Source organism: Mytilus trossulus, chromosome 3 (genome assembly GCF_036588685.1).
Source record: "Mytilus trossulus isolate FHL-02 chromosome 3, PNRI_Mtr1.1.1.hap1, whole genome shotgun sequence".
Taxonomy (NCBI): domain Eukaryota; kingdom Metazoa; phylum Mollusca; class Bivalvia; order Mytilida; family Mytilidae; genus Mytilus; species Mytilus trossulus.
In genome coordinates this window covers 3,046,006-3,064,620 of record NC_086375.1, presented here as the reverse complement: position 1 = coordinate 3,064,620, position 18,615 = coordinate 3,046,006, and positions in this window count along the sequence as shown.

The window sequence follows — 18,615 nt, the reverse complement described above, 5'->3', positions numbered from 1 at the left end:
ATGTATTTAGTGTAAAAACGTCATAAACTGTCTAACACAACATGACATTTAGCAATGCCATCATATCAGTATCGACAGAACCGTAAGTAGTATAGGCCGCGTCATACAAGCATGTTGAGGCCTGGGCTCGGCCGCCGACGTCATATTTGGGTCTGGAGGCGGACGCCTACTCCATATAAGACCTTAAATCGGGACACGAACTTAGGGTTGGACCATGTGACCGTGACATTGGGACGCCGACGCCATATTTGGGCTTGAATGCGGACGCCGACACAATATTTGGGCCGGGAGGTGGACGCCGACACCAGTTAAGACCTTAAATTGAGACTCGAACTTAGGGTTGGACCATGTGATTCTGACATCGGAACGCCGACGCCATATTTGGGTCCAAACCCTGGACGCCATACCTTAATGTTGGATCAGGCTATCCTCCAAGGTGGAAACTATTAGTGATGTCACACCCTTGAAATTGGAAGCGAATTCTTCTAAGCTAAACGCTAACCCAACCCCTGGATAATAAGTCTGTGATAATTCTGAAAAGGAATAATTTCCACATCAACAGTGTCTGTGACATACAATATGTATATTTAGTTTTAGATTTCTTATCTTATAAGCATGTCAACATTTGTCTTTAGTTTTCAGATTTCTTATCTTATAAGCATGTCAATATTTATCTTCAGTTTTTAGATTTCTTATCTTATAAGCTGGTCAACATTTGTCTTTAGTTTTTAGATTTCTTATCTTATAAGCATGTCAACATTCATAAGTTTTGCTTTCCAACTTATTTGCACCACTTATAATTAATATCATATAGTCATGATTAAATTTTCACCCAAATGATTAACTAAAACCTCATCTTTTAATTTAAAATTGTTTCTCATTTTAAAACATATATATCTTATCTATATATTTGAAAAGTCCACGGTCGTAATTGATTTTTATCTTCAAAAATACACGGATAATGTATTTAAGGTGGTACTCAAGACTTTCACTAAAATTAAGTTGGCTCGTTTAATTTTCATTACATTTTGTAAAAGTATTTTCTTTGACCCTTTAATGTTTAACAAAAATATAAAAATTTCAAAAATTTTGAACCTACCGTTTTCTCAGAAAAATTACACTGATTATATAGCAGTTTGACAAACACCAATTTTGATCATTGAGAAGCTTAATAATCATTTTTCAACACAACGTAATTAAAACGTTTAGCTGACTTTACAGAGTTATCTCCCTGTAGTGTTAGGTACCACCTTAATCAATCTATATTTATATACGAGGAGTTTGGATGGGGTTTACGGAATAGAAAATAATGGGCATACATAAATAAAGAATAGAGAAATATGGGCGAGAAAAATCAAAGAATAAAGAAATATGACAAAACATATAAAGAATAGTGAAATATAGGCTGCTAAAATATAACGAATAGAGAAATATACGCGGCTGCTCAACTTTAAGGAATAGAAAACTATGGGCTGTTAAACTAAAAAAATTAGAGGAATAAAGGTAAAAACAAATATGACTATATATAATTGCAGTAAGATTTCTCTTTTCCTTATCCTCCGTTTTGTTTTTTGATTGTTGTGCACATGACGTAATTATTTCTGTGCAGGGAAAAAAGAACCGGTTTGAACCGTTTTAAATTAGATGATACTGGCTCTGTATGTGGGCGGCTCTTAGCCATAATATTATACGATCCAATCAAACAAGTTTTAAGTCTAGACAAGCATGCTCGGGATAGTCTACCTTGCTCCTCATCGATCTGACTTTCTACCCGAGAGTTTTTGACATGTCAAAAACATTTGAGTAAGGATCTAGAAGCAATTCACTCGAGAAGAGGTCGAGCATTGGTCGAGTAACGGTCGAATTGATCGGTAAAGGGTCGTGAAGAAATCGAGTTTGGTCGGAATACAAACTTATTACCGATCAGTACTCGGTCATTTCGACCTTTGCTCGACTAATATCCGATCATTTCCAGATGGACTCGACCAATGGCCAATCGCTTCCAGATCACTGCGACTTCTATATTTATTTTATCCCAGACCAATTCGACCAATACCAGATCCCTTCGCGACCACATTCGAACACTCTTTGATCTCTACTCGGCTATACACGAGAACACATGACTGCTACACGATTCTCTAAAAGTGTGTGCAGATCTGATAAACTGTCATAACTCTGCTTCCGCAAAAATATATTGGCAACATTTTTATTTATTGTACAAAAATTCCTCCATGTACAGTATGTGTCTTTATTTTTGCAAGTAGAGGTAACATTTTAAAAAGAGGCAAAAGACGCCAAAGGACAAATCAAACTCAAAGGTCGACACTGACACAGTCATAGCGACAAACGAAAACCGACGAGAAGACAAACAGCAGTCCACATAACATAGAAAACTAAAAACTTAGCAACATGTAACCCAACAAAACCTGGGAAGATCTCAGGTGTTCCAGAATGCAATTTTGGCACCGACGGGTTTTTTAAATATTAAAGTAATTGTGCAATAACATTCATTATTATTGAAAAATACGCCGGTGCCAAAATTGCAGGATTTTCTTCCCTTCCGGAACACCTGAGATCTTCACAGGTTTTGTTGATTTACGTGTTGCTATATGTGCATGCGTTTTTGACAGTTCACACAGGGTAAGCAAACTCTGATTAAAAGATGCATTTGTTTCTGCTTCTGTAACGTTTAACAAACTATAACAAACGGCACACAACGTTTACCAAACTTTGGTGAGAAGAACTTGCACTCTTGATCTCTTGATAGATATATGTCATTTAGAAAAGGTATCACTCCAGGAAATTGAAATTCTACCTTGGGTAAATTTGTTCGGAAATATGTGACATCTTTGTCCTCGTTTGCAATATTTTTCAGAAAATGCATGCAGGTTATTGCCATACAGCAAAAAGAAAATGAATATATTTAACCCTTCAACTACTGGATATCAAATCTATGAACAATACTGATTACATACTTATGCACAATATATTACACAAACGGTACGCTTTATTTGTAAGATAGCAAGGACAAGGGGTGGTAAAGTTTATGTTTATTGCTGTCTATCATAAGTACTAATCAAGAGACAAATCTTATTTTGTGGTGTAATTTCCAAAAAAAGTGCAATAAAACTACCATTACATATCAGTGTCCACTATGAGGAGGTTTTTATAAGCATTGTGTTCCTCTTTGTTGAGTTAGTGCAAGTCTCTCATACTGCCCACACAGTGGTCATCGTGTCAGCCACTGCCTCACCTAGATTTCTCGGCGCCCGTTGCTGTCTACATCATCTTCTATGCACTCTTCAAGCTCCATCAAAGCTATTATCCTGTCTCTCTGAGCTCTTTCCACCTTGCCCACAAATCCAACTGCTTTATTTTTATGTAGATATTTGAAATGACCCCCCTTAAATGTATGATTTTACTCGGACCTTCTGCTAAATGTAACCGAATAAACGGAGAGTGTGTCCAGCTAGCATATATAACATTATAAAGGGTCATTACGCAAGAACGGCCACTAAATTCGCATTTGAACTATGTTTTATGTTAATAAGCATTGTGTATACGGCGTTTCATCAAATTCGGTTAAGGCAAAATAAAATTAGAGAACGGAAACTAACATTGTTAGGACGTACGTACGGACAAGGTTAACATCTAATACTCACTCCGAAGCGGCGGGGAATACAAATTTCGGAAAAAATGTGCATACCCAACCTATTCCGGAATATATATCTACTACCCATATACGATCTGGTCGATCTGATCTGGTCGAGTGTCAATCATTTGGTCTAGATAGTCGAGTAAAGATCGTGTAAAGATCGTGAATTGATCGGAATTATCGAATAAGTATTCATTTTGTTGTCGGGATGAAGTTGTGATGGAGTCATTTAGGAGTCGTCAATGGTCGAGTTAAGGTCGTATACAGTCGGATAGCGGTCGGGTAGAAGTCGTAAATAGGCCCGATTAAGAATTTGGTTGAGCTTGGTCGTGGAAATTTGGACAATCGGGATCATTGAGTTGATCTGATCGGCAGTGTGAACCTAGCTTTAAACTGGAAGGAACACTATGGACGAGTTTTGCTTACGTATTAATATCCTCACTTTCAACGTTTACAAATAACGTAGGTTGCAATTCAAAGTGCGCCTTCCGAAACGGTATACTTTGGATGGATCGTGGGAATGTGCATTACTGGAGTTGTCGTTCATACCGGAATTAGAAGCCTCAACGACACGCATGTACTTCTGTTCCGAATTCGTTCACCAGTCGTACTTTAGGGAAACGTCTCTCCCCATTCTCCAGTACGGTTATTAAATCAAAATATCACGGACGTTACGTTTGATAAACCAATCTAGTTTACGTTAACCAGGAACGAATTTTATCACATCGAATTTGTGTTGAGAGACGATCAGCTACAAATATGTCATCTAAAAGATGACTTCGTATTTCTCTTGCTACATTTTCGAAGGAAGTGAACTAAAAAATCTATAAGAGGAAACTACACACTTTCATTCGGGACATTATGAATATGTTTAGTTGCAATATTTAGCGTAAAGTGTATGTGTGGCCGCACGATCTTCAAAGACATATGAGAAGTAAGCATTCTTCCGATGAGCAACTATATCACCCAGATCTCACCCAGCATCAGCAGCAGCAGCGACAGAAGCAGCAGAAGCAGCAGCTGCAACTATACCACCAAGATCTAACACAGCAGCAGCAGCTGCAGGAGGCTTTCATGTTTATACACCCTTTCACCATGATCCTGTCCGGTCCAACATTCTGCGGAAAAACTCATTTTATGAAGTACTTGCTTCAACACATAGATAGGCTGTGTAGTCCTAGTCCAGACAGGATCGTTTGGGTGTATAAAAGGTGGCAACCTCTTTACGAGGAAAGACAGCGAACAGTGCTTCCATGCGTTGAATTCATTCGTGAAATTCCTTTTGATCTCGAAAAGGACGATTTTTTCGATTCCAATATTCGAAACATGATTCTATTAGATGACCTCATGTCGACATCGGCCAACGACTCAAGAATAAATGATTTGTTTACGGAAGGGAGTCGCCATAGAAATTTGTCGGTAGTCGTTTTAAATCAGAATTTATACTTTGTCAAAGACCCAACCCAGAGACGAAACTGTCATTATCTCGTTCTCTTTAACAACCAAATTGATCGACAGCCAATCATGACTTTTAAACGACAGATGTATCCTTCTCGAGGGGACTCCTTTATCCGGAAATTTGAAGAGGCAACGGAAACCTTTCGGATACCTTCTTGTTGACCAAAGAGCGAGAACCACGGAAGCACTCAGATTGCGCACACAGGTCTTGCATGTCGGTAAAGGAGATTCTGCGACACAAGACGGAAAGATGGAGGACGACCGTCTCTCCGATACATTTGAAGACGATATATCGGTCTCATCAGAAGAAGACATTGCCGACGAGACAACAAACGCATCCAGGTCGTCGGAAGATGCTGAGAAACGAGAAGATCTCATAGCTTGTCGGGTTTGCGGAGTGGTGTTTGCTCATATTTATGGATTGGATGCCCATAGTCAGCAAGGGTGTGGGAAGAAAAACAACATTGATCTCCCGATGACCGGGAAGGACATAGAGGATGCTTTGAGTGGATTGCCCGTGACCGTTTGCTGTGCAGAAGACTTGCCTAGCGTTTGTGGTCAATACTGACAACTGTGATCAAAAGGGGAGTCATATCCCCGTATCTGGTCCACCAGCATTTTTCGACTCCATAGGATGATTACCGGAAACGTAACAACAATATTTTAGAAATGTACTCATCGTGAATGGACCGGAATACTGTGTGGTTTGCAATCAAATTCAACACGAGGATTCAGATACCTGTGGCCTGTATTGCATTTATTACGTCAAATTGAGATATCAGGGACTCGAGATGAAAAACATTATTAACAATTTTTCATCCACTGACTTGATTAAGAATGACAGCAAACTCGTAGCCATATTTGGTTAAAGAAACTTAATAATGATAAAAAAAGAAGGAAAAAAAAAAAAAAAAAAATAATCAAAAAACACGTTGGAGGGTAGCCTCGTCCAATTCTAATGTATGGCGTCTCGACTTTAGGGTCACATTGGCCAACCCTTAGGTATTATGTTGGCTTCCCGATTTAAGGTCTTATATGGCGTCGGCGTCCAGGGTTTAAGCCGAATATGGCGTAGGTTTCAGGTTTCAGGGTGAACATGGTCCAACCCTAAAATAGAATGTTCGAGTCCCGACTTCTGGGTCTTATATGGCGTCGGCGTCTAAGGTTTCGGTTCAAATATGGCGTTGGCGTCCCGATGGTCAGAGTCAGATGGTTCAACCCATTAGTTCGCGTCCCGATTTCAGGGTCTTATAAGGCTTCGGCGTCCGCCTTCAGGCCCAAATATGGCGTCGGCGTCCCAATCTCAGAATCATATGGTCCAACCCTAGGTTTGCGTCCCGATTTAAGGGCATTATATGGCGTTGGCGTCCGCGTCAAAACCCAAATATGGCGTCGGTGTCCGTGTTTAAGCCCAAATATGGCGTCGGTGTCCCGATGTCAGAGTCACATGATTCAACCCTAAGTTCGCGTCCCAATTTTAGGTCTTATATGGGGTCGGCATCCGCCGCCTGGCCCAAATATGGCGTCAGCGTACGAAGTCCGCCATTTTTGGTGCTTCTACGACGCGGCCTATACTTCTACCGTAAATGTTCATAACTGTAAAGCAATACATTTTTAGTTTAGTTTTAATTTATTTAAATAAAAGACTTATCAGTGACGCTCGAATAAAAAAAGTTGAAAAAGGCCAAATAAAGTACGAAGTTGAAGAGCTTTGAGGACCAAAAATTTCCTAAAATTCCTGAATTACAAGAATCCCACCCTCTTTTCCCAAATATGACACTACCGATTGAGACTTATCACAAACTGTTTACAAATCTAAATCCAGAAAAGCGCTTCAAACGCACGAAATTCAATAACTGTTAATTTCATCCAAAGACAATACGTTACCATAGCAACAAAGATAAACGACGAAAAGACGAACAAGAGCCCTCAAAATACTTCACTGAAATCTTAGATGGAGCAACACGATTCATACCGATTACCGGTGTACACCCATGTGTTCCAGAGGAACCAACTGTTCCTCAGATGGAGCAACACGATTCATACCAATTACCTGTGTGCACACATGTGTTCCAGAGGAACCAACTGTTCCTCAGATGGAGCAACACGATTCATACCGATTACCCGTGTGCACCCATGTGTTCCAGAGGAACCAACTGTTCCTCATCTGCTAGTAAGGTCTGCTGAGAACTTAACTTTACAATGGTGATGGTTTCAATTTTTTTGGCAGCAGCATTACAGATGCACCTGCATGTGGAGTATGTGTTTCAGAATTTACCGATTTTCTAGGGCTTGCGTTTCCTATTGCCCTACAGGAGTCTTTTAGTGGGTTAATACTTAGAATGGAGCCATCGAATAAAAAGTTCTCGACGGTAACAAATTAAGTCAACTATTCGATAGTTTTAAGGATTTCATAATGAGTTGGTCGATCAATTTAGAGTATCTTTGTCGCAGATGTTCCGTTTGCCATTGTCACAGTCATGACTAAAGATATGTTCCGCTTGTCATAGTTACAGTCTTGTTCTCTTTAATAAAATCATGTGACATGTTACATCACCATATACGTCTTATTACCGGATATACGCATCATTTATAGTGACAGTAGTGAAGTAGAAACTGTTTACCTTTCAGATGCACTTGAGTTCTATGTCACATTGTGAAAAATGACTTCACCTTCTAACAAGACTGAACGTTGTCAGGTGAAGACGCGGATAATGTTAATACCAACATGGTCTTTTAGGATTACAATTCATTAGGTCGTGACACGTTGCTTTTTTGAAATGTTTGATCAATGAACATAATAGATGCCATATATTGTATGCCTTGTATTAGTTACAGAAACACAAACCAATATTATAACAAGAAAAAAAAAGCGTTATGAAATTAGGTTAAGCTGACGTTATCTAATATAACAGACACAAGTACTTAAGAGGCAATATTTAGTGGTCCTAATGCCTAGTGTTCCCAATTCGACACCATTACACCATAGTATATAGACAAACTATAGTTGATCAATCACTTATGCATGTTATCTCGTCATAGCAACCTGCCACCACTGACATAATAAACTGTATGTGTTGTCCTTCCGGGAATACTTATTCGATTAAGAGTTTGATGTAGTGTATGTGCTCTATCTTTTTTGTTTTTGTTTTTTGTTTCAAAGGTGGCTATCTAATTGACGTTCATCTCATATTTTCTTTTTTTAATGTCTATGTTTCGCTTTCACTGACTTTCGTCGTACAAAAAAACAAACATCACATCCACATAATAGCCATCTAGTTATCTGCAGTCTTTAAAGATCGTATAACCAAAAATAAAAATATCTATGTCGTTATGTTCACGTTCATTATTTTAGGGAGATAGTGGCAGTTCAAACCTATTTCAAAACAGTGCAAATGTGGGGGGAAAAGGTCCTTCCCCCCCTCAAATGTAATCTCAGCTTTAAGTTAAAAGTTTATAGAAGTATGGGACCACTGTTTAAACAGTGCAAATGTAATCTCAGCTTAAAGTTAACAAGAGAAGTTTATAGAAGTATGGGATCACTGTTTAACAATGACATTTAAAATGTAGCTATGACAAATCGATATTGAAACATTCCTCCTGTAAAATAACGGCAATCACAATGTTGGATTGGCAAATCAATATTGAGACATTCCTCCTCAAAATAAGGCGAATACAAAACAGAACAGAAAAAAACAAACAGACCATATAATTTTGACACTGAACAATTTAATACTAATTCAAAGTGAAACTGCTCTGTTATGTCCTGCATGGTTTGTTTTCAATTAATTAATTCGGGAACATTCATTTTGTTGTTGTAAATTTACTCTTTTGAAATGTTGAATTATTCGAAACACTGATGATTTTCCACCCCAGTCATGGATGATCTTAGTCTAATATGTTTGGAACAACTTTTTGGAATTTTAGGTTTTTTGTGCTCTTTAGCTTCGTTCTTGATATGGCCTTTCAACTATTTTTATTCGAGAGACACTGATTAATCTTATGGGGACATCCAGCAGTAACGTACCAATTTATAAAAGCTGCATAATAAAATGCTAACTTGAAACATAACATTTCCATACAAAAAATCATCAATCCTGTAATAACAACGTTTTTAATCTTAAAATACATCTTACAGTTTGATGTTTATTTAAAACTACAACCACTTGTGATATATTCTCATATCTCTTAATTACGTATGCAATAGAATATATAATAGTTAAAATAACAAACATAAAAGTTTAAATGCTAAATTGTTTGTCGAAATTAAGTAGTATCAAATACTTTATATATATATTTTTCGCCTATCATTTAAAGTTCTCAAGGACGGCAGACATTCATCATTATTTACAATTAAAATCATTTTAAACGATTTTTAATATGTTGTAAATAGCTAGTAAAATTAGCAGATTCCCATTTTAGGATATTCTTCTCGGATTTGGCGAAAATCTGCAGAATCAGAAAAAGAGTGGGCATTATGATTGACAAATACAACTGTCCAAAACACACCTTTAAGGGTTAAAATTGTCCTGTTAGTGATAAGTTTTCCTTTACATTCACTGAAATAGTGCTACACGTATTTAATTGAACACAGTCTCAATATTTGTTAGACATACGTTTAGTATGTTCATATTCCTTTTGATTACTAACCTTTCTTTAGTTATTTTCAATATTTAGAAAACATACTGCAATTGATTCAAATTTTGTAGAAAAGGTAAAATATGTATTTAGCCAAAACTATTTAAATTGGTTCAATGTCATACTAAATTCAATGGTGTATTGTTCTTTTGGTCTGTATTATTTTGTTCTGATCTGACGTATTGTTAAACACAAATCTGGTATAGCATGACAAAAAAAGTGTCTAAGGTGTAACCGGGAAATAAAACTCTAGCTAAATCTAATAACCCAAGAATAGAAATAATCTTTTGTTAAAACAAAAGAGGTCATGGAGATAATGGGCTATTGTTACAAAAACGTAGGTCTATTTTGTAAGTGAATTAGAAAATTAAAAGAGGAATTTTGATATGTCAATATCAAATGTAGTATGAATAAATCCGAATTCTAAACTCTGTCTTGATTAACGATTTAATGCTAATGTTTTCCCTATGTCTTTTATCCGAAGGGTCAACATTTAAAAAATGATGAAATCTACTTGAAATTGAATATGTGAATTATACATTACATACAATTGCTTTTTTCAATGTCTGCATTCATTCATGAAGTCAAAATGGTGTTCAGTGTTCTACTTTACTGAAGACAAATTTAATATACTATTGCATATCAACAAAATTAATGTTTTGTGAAGAGTTTGCATCGCACATTTGATCTGATCATTCAGTAATATATCTTTAATACATAAAGTAAAACGGAAAGAACAATATAAACATATTAAGACCTACATTATACAAATATATTTATTACCGATAAACACAATGTTGTTGGTTTAAATTGATGGGTTTCTTTCATAACTGCAATACAAATCATTTGTTTACGTCTATTATTCTTATTGTGTAGCCAAAGTACTTCTCATCTGTAGATTCAGAAACGATTGAATATCTGAAGTTTAATTTGTACGTCCCTAAAACAAACACCTTTTACATTTGGTGATATGTGTAACTGTTCACACTAATGTAAATTATTCTTTTATGACAGTGACCATTGTAAAATCTTTTTTAATAATTGTTTAAAGATTTTTTTTTATGTTGGATAGTCGAATGAAAATAATACTCTATAAATAATCCACCTATATATCAAAATCCAAGAATACACGCAACTTTTTCAGAAGTTCAATCTATTAAAATCCAACTCTACATTTTGTCACACAAACGAGTATAACGGTTGCCTATATGTTTCTTTCTCGTGTGGGAAATTTGGGACTAATGATGTTTTTTTCACTAAGAGAAACTTGTGTTGCTGATCTTATTGTATCCATAATATTGATATAACAAAACGGCTTGGAAGTAGAATGGTCAATATAAGATTATAGGAATGCATGTTTTTATAATCATCAGATTAATTATTTTCATCATGAGTTTGGTAATTCGTAATTAGTTACAATTTAATTTAGGATACTAATTAATTTTGTGCTCTGTTCTTGTTTTTGTTTCTATATCAATACCATAAAGTAAATATGAAATATCTTTATTAAAGGGAAATAACTCTCTTAAAAATCACTGGAAGGTTTTTAACCATATACTTTGAATTCTAAATAACATATTAGATTATTTCAATTATGTTACATGAATGCTAGAAAAGGCATTGCTGAAATTGCCCACTAAAAGCTCGTTACTAAGATGAATAGTCATCACTCTGAACCCAATCAACCCCTTTAGACGCTTCTTCAGAATTGATTTTTATTGTATATTCTGTTCTTCGATTGGTCGATATCATAAACGAAAAAGATTAAATAAATAGATAAATAAAAAACAATAATAAAAACCTACTTAATCTCGACACTCGAAAATGTGCCAATCTCAAGTCGAAAATATCTGAAAAATTACTGAACGCTACTGGATTGTCTGCAATTGAAATGTGTGAACAGTACTGATATAACCATAAGAAAATATCTGAACAGTTTGTTTTAATTCTTAAGAAGAATTATCGTTTTTAAGTTAAGAAATGAGAATTTTGCTGTATCTTGTGTGATTTTAAGAATTCGAAGAAAAATTGGCATACAAGTGTAAATATGTTTATTCTTTTTCATTTTGATGAAATACTCAATATCAAATGTTTATTTTTCACAATGTCAATGTTTTCCTAACTGGGAATTATGGTGTAATTCTAGGATTTTGTAAATTTTCTCTGCCATTTGAGTTGCATGTGCAATGAGAAGTCCTTATAGGCAAAATATAATCTGCACTTAATGCAACTTCATCTGCATATGGGATATACATTTCTTAACTCATTCAGTATTCAAGAGCTTGCAGCTGCTACTCAGACTTTATAAAACGTCACCAATGTCTAAGCAGAAAGTTGATGAACCAGGGTTATGTCAAAGAACGTCTTATCCTTTTTTCCAAATAAGTTCATCGGAAGATACCAAGACCTTGTTGATAAATATGCCGTATCAACTTCACAATTAATACATGGTGGTCTAAAAATATGGATTGTATGTACTGACGTTGTTTATCATCTTAATTACGTGTTATAGTGTTCTTTTGATTTGTCTTGTATATTTCTAACCTTTACTGTTTAGTCCATTTTTGGTAATATCCTTTTGGCGTGGCTCGGTATTTATACATCCCGTATACATTTATTGTAATTTTTTGTATTCTTGTCTTTCATTTTTGCTTTATGTGCTTAGTCTATAAAGTGTCTATATGCCATTTTGTTTCCTTTGTTTACATAGTTGTTTGTTTTTATGGTAATTAAGATTATAACACAATGTTGACTGCTGTACCACAGTTTTTGACATTGTTACCTATTATGTCTTTTTGTTTTGCTTATACTAGTTGTCAATATAATGGAATTTTATGCGACTGACATACAAGTCAGAGGTTGAAAAAAACAGGTTTAATCCACCATTATCTACATAAGGAAATGCCTGTACCAAGTCTGAAATATGACAGTTGTTTTCCATTCTTTAATATGTTTGAGCTTTTGATTTTGCAATTTGATAAAGGACATTCCGTTTTGAATTTTCTTTGGAGATCGGTATTTTTGTTATTGTAAGTTTTATTATTTTAATTCAAACATAATTATAATTGGTAAATAAGATAAGGTAAAAATTCTAAAGAAGGAGGTTCCATAAGGCGCAAATATGGCCCCCTATTTCTAACTTAAATTTCAAAACCAATAGCAAAATAAATCATATAGCTAAAACAATGTCTACTCTAGAAAGGAAACAAGTCTCTTTGTTAAAAATTTACGAATCAGTGTAGCACAACTATTGAAAATCCTTGAAATTTAATGCAAACAGGTCAATTTCAGGCAAAGATTTTGTAAACTTTCACCATAATCTCTATTTTTGCCTTATTTAGGGTGTAAATAGAAAGGCTTTATAAGAAAAGTTAGATAAACATAGTTTTAGTTCACCTTTTGACATGTCTATTCATCAAATTAAAGTACTGTTCATCTTTAAACAATGGACTGAATATTCGGGGCCAAATAGGGCACCTACCAAACATACTCCTTTTCCATTCTCGATAAAGATAAAAATAGGAAGAGTGGTATTGTGGACAATGAGGCAACTATCCAACAAGACCATATGATGTGGATGTAAGCATGTAGGTCACCAAAGGGCCTTCAAAAATAAACAAAAGCCATACGGTACATTAAGCTATATACATGTACAAGGTACATATAAATGTAAGGCCCTGAAATTACAAAATGAGAAACAATTCAAGTAGAAATATAGTAAGAAGTGTAGCCTTTTGACCCAGTGAATTTATTAAATATGAAAGTTATTTTGCAATAAAATTAATTTTTAGATAGATGAAGAACAATGTAGCCTTCCAAATGAGTTGTATGAACATCAATATTGTTTAATCTTTATGGATTATTTTTTGCATGACATGTTTTGACAGCCCGTTTATTCATATCCATAATTGACATACAACCAGAAAATATTGTGATGTTTACAACACACCTTTTTTCGCAAGACTTTTCCATGAAATTCAACAAAACAAGAAATGAGCTGTAAAATTGACAGAAAAACGGGTTTTCTATATTTTGAAGGTAACCATTGTTGAACTTAACACGACAGCTAGTACTCATCAAATTGATGTATTCTAATGTCCTGTATGATAAAGACTTTCAGGATTGTAGACCAAATAGTTTTAAACAATGTCTGAATCGTTATTTCAATAAACAAGTATGATTTGATAAACACCATATTGAAATTTGTAAATACATCATTTCCTTGACATCGATTTGACTATGTCTCTTCAAATTTTAAAAAAATGTCTAGTTTTCCATACAGGGAATAACATTTCGTGCCTCCCTGAAACAATGTGTGCACACATATTTTCCAAGTGTCGTCAGATAAAAAGTGCCAAGCGTATGAACCAACATTTCATTCGTAAGGAAAGCAGATGTAAAACCACAACCTTTTTTTATTACAAAAAATTCGATTACTCAAAGCACTATAACAGCGGGTCATAAAGGCTAAATTAATTTCGTACTTTTTGTTTGCCTTTTTAATTGATGATTCCAGCGTCATTGACGAATCGTTTGTAGACGAAACGCGCTTCTGGAGTACACACTTTGAATTAATGTATCTACAATGAGTCTATTTATAGATCCTAACTTTGTGAAGTAAAAGATCCGCTCTTAAAGTGGTCAAGTTGTGTGTTTAACCTTTAAATAGACCGATTTGTTATATTATGAAAGAAATAACTGACTACATAGAGATTTCGGAAGCTATAGTTCACAATTGTTAAGTTGACGAGGATAATTACAGGTAAAACTACCTGTGGGTCATCTCAAAATACAAAATGTCCGGGAAGATGTGGCTACATGATTTATAAACGAAAGCAATGAGAAAAAAAAAAAAAAAATTCAAAATGAAATCTGCTATTTACATGATTTATAAACAGGATTAAATCTGTTTTCAATCGTCTGATTCTGAAGAAGAGCTGACTCTCAAGGCTTTCAATATTTAAGGAATTTTCTCAGCCATGAATTTCTCATAGCTCAGCTGATTCCTTTTAACTAGCTGCATCAAAACATGGTTTTTTTTTGGCACAGCTTTCTTTGTCGTTTGAGCACTAGGTCCGGGCTGCTGATCGTCAGATAGTTACCCGCCCTCCTCTTTCACTTCAGTGTATTTTGTGTCCACCCTAGTATTACACTGCATGATCTTTTTGTCTGTTATTTTTGTCATCCCCGGATTACATTTCCAACAAAGGATTTTCTCCCTGAGCCATCTCTTAACTTAGATATATAATTGTAGACGACACAGTAGACAATTGGGAGAAAAACAATGTTTTTCAGTTGTTTTCACAACATAGATACTCCTTTTATCAAACATGCAACTATAGAATGAAACATACAAAACCCTTTTAGACATAATGAAACAAACTGGAAATGAGATTTACCAGCGTAACACTTGCAGGCTACACAAACTTATTCTAGAAATAGAGTAATGTTGTTCATACTTTGGCTACGATTTCATCCGTGTTTTGTATATGCTAACCTCAACTTTGGACGTAAGCTTTAACACAATTCATTGTGAAATCAATAGGTGCATTTCCGTGTTTAACTATTATTTTCATAATCTGGTACAGTGGCCATCTCTAAATGAATGAAAAGCAAAAGTGGGAAATTGGAAATATCTCCTAATGGCAAGGGATGGTACATTAACGGAAATTTACTGGAACAATTTGTTATATTGAATCCTTGTTTCTGGGACATCAAACTAATGCGTTGCAATGATGGGGTCAACAGGTACTGACCTTGACTTTCCTGAAGGGATAGTTTTACTGGCTGATAAAATATTCCCTAATAAATGTCCTCTTATGGTACCCTTAGTATACAAGACAACAAATACAGCGAACACCGGACAATTTAAAAGGGTAGGTGTCGAAAAATTAATAATGCTATCAAATAACAGTAACTGATGAATATTTGATTGAAAAATAAAAAAAATGTAGTGTTACGGGAAGTTTTTGCAGACAATCTGGCAGAAAACTCTGTCAAATTGTACATGTTGTATATACTAGAGAAAAAAAAACGCGCGGCCTGACGACTACTTGAAAGAAATTTTTATGGTGATACACAGCTTGGATTTGTGTTTCTCAAACTGTTTTTATGCACTGATGCATTATATTGATAGTTTTTATTAGTTTGTCAGTTCTTTTTCCATGGGATTTGAATTTCCAATTATTAGCTTCTGTCTCGGTGTTACAGTTACACAGATGCTCCTAGAACGGAGGAAATATCTCAGAGAAGAAGAAGACAACCTAGAGCACTGATGATTAAAACATTTCTCAGTGGTGCTAGTTTGTAGTAATTCTTTTTTTTTCTCGAAATGTGCGAGTCAAGTTCTGTCCCTGTGTGATACGGGTGCTCCAAGAACGGAGGAAATAACTAAGAGAAGAAGAAGACAATCTAGAACTATCTGAAGATGTTTTTTTTTCGGTGGTGCTAGTTCTGTCTCTGTGTGACACTGGTGCTCCGACAATGGAGGAATTTACTAAGAGAAGAAGAAAACAATCTAACGATTAATCACATTTCTTCGTGTTTTTATCTTTTTTTTTTTGTGTTGCGAGTTTGATAAAGTGATGCAAGTTGTAAAAATAAGGGAGAGTGTTTGATTGGTGCGAGTTGGCCGTGGCCAGAGTTGTCGGGCAGTACGTCGACTGAGCATTCGCTAACGCGTATATTACACTGATCGATAACCTTTACCCAAAAATAATCCCTGCGGCAAACATTTTACCATGCGAGTGAAGTTTGCAGCAAGCTTGCTGCAAACATAATTATGCAAATTAGATTTGCCGCAAGCTTGCGGCAATTGTTTGCTGCAAGCTCGCGGCAATTGTTTGTTGCAAACTTGCAGGAACTACACATTTTACCAATGTCATGTGTGTAGACACATTCAATTTATATTTTTAAAATTACACAGCAACATTTTTAAAAAGTCAATTCTGTTTTTATACAAACAGTCATTGAAAGAATTCTTGCATCCTTGATCTTGATCTCTTATATGGGAAATGCATTTCCAAACACAACCAACATGACCTAGTCACAATTTCAAATTGTTAGCATCCAGGAAGTGCCAACTAAGCATGCCCAGTCAATATTGTGTAATTCCTGCAATGTTCTGGCAAACATATAGAATGGTCAAAGTTTTTCTGCAATCTTGCGGCAAACATATAGAATGGTCAAAGTTTTCTGCAATCTTGCGGCAAACATTCTTTATTATTTTTAACTTTGTGGCAATCTTACGGCAAACATTGAATGTGTCTGCAAACTTGCCACAAGCTTGCAGCAAAAGCCTGCAATGTTTGCCGGAAGTTTGCAGCTAGCGGCAAACATCTGCAAACACTATTATCTGTGTTCCTGCAAACTTTTTGCTTGCCGCAAGCTTGCAGCAGAGTCTGCTGCAAGTTTGCGGCAAACAATTCAGTTTCATAAGGGAATGGTCTCCGAATTTGGGTATTTTCTAAAAAAAAAAATGGCTTTTTCTGTGGAAAAAAAATTGTTTCAAAGACAATTTAGGAAGTACAAAACAATACATTTATACATCATATCAACAATATTTCCGACTTTGTATGGTTTCAGAGGAGCTGCGGCTCAATGAAATCGGTCTCTTCCTTTAGTAGTATAGATTTGTGTTGCAACTTGTTTTGTTGATTTGAATTTAAGTACCACTTTGGCGTTATTCGCTTTTTAATTTATCAATGTTGTACACCTGAAGATGTCCCTGTATAATTATCTGTTACATGTCATCATCATTGTAAACATAAAAGGTTTAAACAGTTTTAGAAAAAGTCTACTATCGTGTGAGGTAAATTGGAGTTGAACACACAGTCACGCCTTTTTACCTTCGTAGTGGTTAAAATATATATCAATGGATTTCTTCGAAAGAATAACTCTATCAAAGGATGTTTAACTTTAATTTTGTATTTTGTGAAAAGGTAAACACAGACTGAGAGGCAAATCGAAACTTTCCAACAATTTGATTCATAACTCAAAATACACCAACTCGTCATTTGTCTAAGATGAAGGCCAATTTAAATACTGAACATGTTTAATTTTTATGCAAATTAAACTGTTTTCAGAAATTAAACATATGTTTTTGTTTCCATGTACAAGTTTTATTATCTGTTAATGGGTAAAATGTTTAAAAAAAAATAGTGTTGACATATTAAAGATAAGATTATTGTTTTATGGTATTTATATAGTAAATCAATAGATTTTGTAACTTGTAAATGAAGTATAGAACCTGCGAAAGGAAGGCAGAAAACGCATAAAAAAACCCGGAAGTAGTTTTATTAATTCTTAGATATATTTTAACTGCAGAATTGTCAACCACTATAAAAATCAGAAGATGAGGTAGGTTTGACAATGAGACAACTATCCACCAAAGTTCAAATGAAATGGATGTAAGTACTTATAGGCAACCGTACGGCCTTCAGCAATGAGAAAAACCAATACCGTTTAGTCGGCTATAAAATGCACTGACATGAAAAACAATGAAAAATATGAAACAATTCAATCACAAAAAAAGAGGCTAGTAAATAAAAAATATCTAATAAAATTAACGTTCTGACCTAATACACACTAGACACATATCAATAAGTTAACATGGCAAAAGCGAAGCAATAATAACTGACTTATCGAATTTCTAACGATTCAGTAGCAAAGACCAGTCAATAAAAAACTAAGTGTACTTTAGTTTAAAAGGGAGAACATGGCACCTTCTTGTAATTACAGCCAAGCAATCTGGAAGCACACTGTTTGCTAGAATTAAAAAAAAAACGATATGTCTGTATTGGCATATAATTTCCGATCCCTTATTTGCGTATTTATAGCAATAGAAATATTGTGTTTAAAACAAC